Genomic DNA, 3,956 nt, shown 5'->3' on the forward strand with positions numbered 1-3,956 from the left:
AGAGAGAGAGAGAGAGAGAGAGAGAGAGAAAGAGAATGGGGACGGGGAGAGAATAGGGGAACCAGAACCGCCGAGAAAGTAAGATTATCTGTCATGAGAAAAGTTGTATAACGGTGATTTCCATATGGTGGGAGAAGGAAACTCTCGATTAAATTCTCAATTATTGTACATGTCTTTTTACGCTCCCATCAACACAATTTGGGTCATTTAGGAGGCTTTGGCCCTCATATGACCTTATGCAGTTGCGAGCGCCGTAAAACCCTCTACTATAAAAACAAATAGTTTAGGAGGCTGGCTTCTAACCCTACCTGTCGGGGCCAACCAGGGCAGAGAAGGAAACAACACCCCAGCTGAAAACCCGAGATACTGATAGAAATATTCTTCTCACAGGGGAATTGAACTAGGGTGTCGTGCGTGCGATAACAACGTACCTAACCGCCACGCCAAAGACGTTAGTGGCGAAAACATTTGTGAAATTATGACATGGAAAGACGATAACGAAGTACAGTAAAACTGTAAGGTTTTTTTCTGTATCTCTCCCCAGTGACAGGACAAGCAATGACCCAGTCCATAATACAAGGCGTAACACTGCAAATCTTACTGTATTCGCCAAACATGGTTTCTTTCTTTCTTTTTTTTTTTTTGAAGATGCCGTTCTTTTCAAAATCTTATGATAATATTTAATTATCGTGAGAAATAACATGTTATTGTTTCTTTGTCTTTCAAAAAGCTATGTATCCCTCGATAATGAGTATGATAATATGTCCTTTCGTTACTGCTTTTTGTTATCAGAGAACAATACTGTTCCTCCATTTTTCTTAGTTTTGTCAAAATTAGATCTAGATCTAGCGCTTTTTACCATGGATGCCATTATAATATAAAGGGTGATGACAGCAAGAAGTCTACTGGTTTGTGATTCTCACATAAAAAGAAGTGAGAACATGAATGTAATAATATTGTATACTTTAACCCTATCCGTACGTCGTGTTTTACTATCGTACCCATACGACGTGGGGAACTCTCTGCTATCACTTTCCAAAGAGGAAATTTACTCGTTAATCCGATCGGTACGCTTTGCATAGCAGTCTGTCAAAATGATTTTTTGAGAAATACTGAACGTTTCAAAGAGATCTTCGCACTGAAAGTATTATCAAATGTGAAGAATACAACCCGGGAGTACAAAACAACCCCAGGGTGTATGGATAGGGTTAAGCTGGGCAAACAAGTTCTAGTGGGTTCCACTGGCGGAGTGCTTAGTGGGCTTAGGTTCACAATGATGGAGGGGGGGAGGGCACGTTTCTAGTACACTCGTGATTGGGGGGGGGGATCTTGGATGTGTCCTATTTTTAAAAAAGCAAAAAAACAAACACAACAACAACAAAACAACAAACCACACATCACAACACACAACAAAGAAAAATAAGCAAACATTTAAAAAATCAATTTAAAAAAACGGGCTACCAATAAAGCTGAGTGGATTGTGTATTTGTGTGATACTGCGTATTATTCATTATACTTGTAGCTATTCATAAATGATCTTTTGTAAATAGTCTAAACCCTGTGCAGAGGAGCTTGGAAAACGCTGACAGATAGAAGGTCTAAACATTCAGTCCATAACGTTTTCTTTCAAACTAACAATAAAACGATGTTCCTACGTTGCACACCATTATTTCACGTTCCAGATTTATTGAGTAAATCTAGGTTTAAAAGATTACAAAATAATCTATGCGGTATACAAGTGGACGAGCGAAGCGTGAAAAGACCTGGACAGGTGAGAGCGAAATTCATAATTTTTGTCAGAGATATTACTGAAACACTGACTTTCTTTTCTGAGCTCAATAATCGAATTTTTTGTCCGTTTTAATAAACAAAACGTCTATTAAAGCTGCTACACCTTCAGCTTCAAACTTTATCTCTGTTTGAAAGCTCGATGTCTGTAGAGAGTCTTTTGAATTTTTAAAAGTTTTCACACAAACTGGACTGTTATAGAAAAAGAACTAGTCTACACATAGATGCAGGATCTTCACACCTACCAATCTGATATGATTGCAATACAGATTGCTGCAGAATGGTGTAAAACTTCTGTGTTTGAGACTACCAAAAGCACATTTTGAGAGCTTTGACGGAAGCTGTATGACGAGGAGCACGTCATGAGAAGTGCTTGCGGCCTTGATCAAGTGTTGTTAGCGTCTACAAGTCTTGCCTTTGTTCTCCAAGATAGTGTTGGCCAGTTCTTGAAATGATAATTGAATTATTTGAGGTCATTGTTTGTTCCTCCCTCAAAGTTTACCTTTTTATTATTCTTGCATTTTTGTTTTGCTTTATTTTGTTTTGCTTTATTTTGCTTTGCTTTAATTTTATTTTTTGTTTCATGGTTTACTGATTTTGCTATTGGCTGGTTTGTTTGTTTGTTTGTTTTTGTTAGATTTGAGACACAAAAATAAAAAATCATTTGGGGAAAAGAACGGTACTTTTAAAAAACCGTAAATCGACACGTAGTCATATATACTTGACCTAACGAGGCAAACTGTTTGGTTACTTGAGAGCATTCCTGTAGCTCAATTAAATAGGTCTTATACATGTATTGGTGAACATTTTGATATAACGCGTATTTTGAAATCTGTATTAGGCCTAAAGTTGGTATTTTTTAAAAATTTTTAGAAAACCATGACAATGCAAGAAAATTGAGTTTTCTAAACGCAGCTTTCTTATGTAGAGGTAGTGATGTTTCATTGACTTAAAATGATATCTTACTCTTAAATGATGATGCTCATAATGGTCTTAAAGACAAATGTGAGGCAGCGTGGTGGAATCAGGCTGTCGTCAAAATTTTGGGCATATAGAGTTATTGGTACCATATTAAAGCCTGTTTACTTGTCTATATTTGGTGAAAAAAATGTCCAGTTATCTTAAATAAAAGTCGAGATATTTGCGAAAGAAGGAGGTGAGGGTCACCTGTTTTCAGAGGTAAAATTAGTGAAAAAATGGCCGCCAAAGATTTTTTACTTCCTTAGCTTAAAAGTTTGTGGTAACTGAAATTTTACGCTTTTTGAGCCTTTCATCAACGTTTTTAAGAAAATTCCACACAGAAAAGAGTTCTTTAATGAGCATGAAATGTGTTGAGCCAAAAAACAAAAATTTGATAAAAATTCACAAACCTGCGGAACAATGTAAGCTTCTTCACTTTAATTATTTTGACGAGAGCCTGATTCCACCACGCTGCCTCACAAATAGTTGTTTTTTCTTTGAATTACGCAGAGTTTTCCTTTTTTAAGAAAGCCTAAAATTTTGTAAAATACAATTTTGGTTGGTTTCGTGTGTCTTCTTTTGATTATCTTTGTCCTACACATGGGAAAAAATATGACCTTTTGTAAACCTTTGGTAATTTTGTTTTTGGAAAATTCATTATTTGAAAAGCAAAATATAAATAATAAAAATTGTATTTTTACAAAAACAACTGCGTTGAAGATTTGGTTTAGAATATCTATTAAATAACCTTAAACAGGGAGTTCAGAAGGGAGCAGTCGGTCTACTAGGAAGGGGAGAGGCTATCAGGGTGTCCACCACTGAACATTTAGTAGACGATTTGAGATAACAAGACGCGCTGTTAGTTCACTTGATATCCTGCTGGACTTTGACGTCAATGGCCGTAGAGGGAAAATGACGATAGTTACAATGAGGAAAGAAAAAGCAGCAGTTCCCCCTCTGTTGTTCCGGCACAGTATGAGCATGACATTGATACAAAAAAGCCCATTTATAATTCCACTGTGCATAAGAACATGTTAGTATCCCCCTTTGGGAATGGTCTAAAGACAACTTCAGTCAGTGGCACTGCCTTAGGGGTTTTTTTTTGGGGGGGGGGATTAGAAGTGTTACAAGAGATAAACAAACACTAAAAAGAAAGAAGAGAGATAAAGAAGGAGGAAAGAAAAAGAAGGAGGAGAGATAAAAAAAAA

At 36.6% G+C, this 3,956-nt stretch overlaps 1 protein-coding gene across 1 annotated transcript in view; it reads left to right on the top strand.

Annotated features, from left to right (window-relative positions):
• Window positions 1-1,035, top strand: part of LOC101847168 — a gene marked incomplete at its 5' end in the record, with an annotated part of 11,291 nt that extends 10,256 nt beyond the window's left edge. Inside the window, 1 exon segment of the mRNA XM_013090662.1 lies at window positions 545-1,035.
• Between the last annotated feature and the right edge of the window lie 2,921 nt (window positions 1,036-3,956).

This window comes from Aplysia californica, unplaced genomic scaffold (assembly GCF_000002075.1).
Source record: "Aplysia californica isolate F4 #8 unplaced genomic scaffold, AplCal3.0 scaffold01400, whole genome shotgun sequence".
Taxonomy (NCBI): Eukaryota; Metazoa; Mollusca; class Gastropoda; order Aplysiida; family Aplysiidae; genus Aplysia; species Aplysia californica.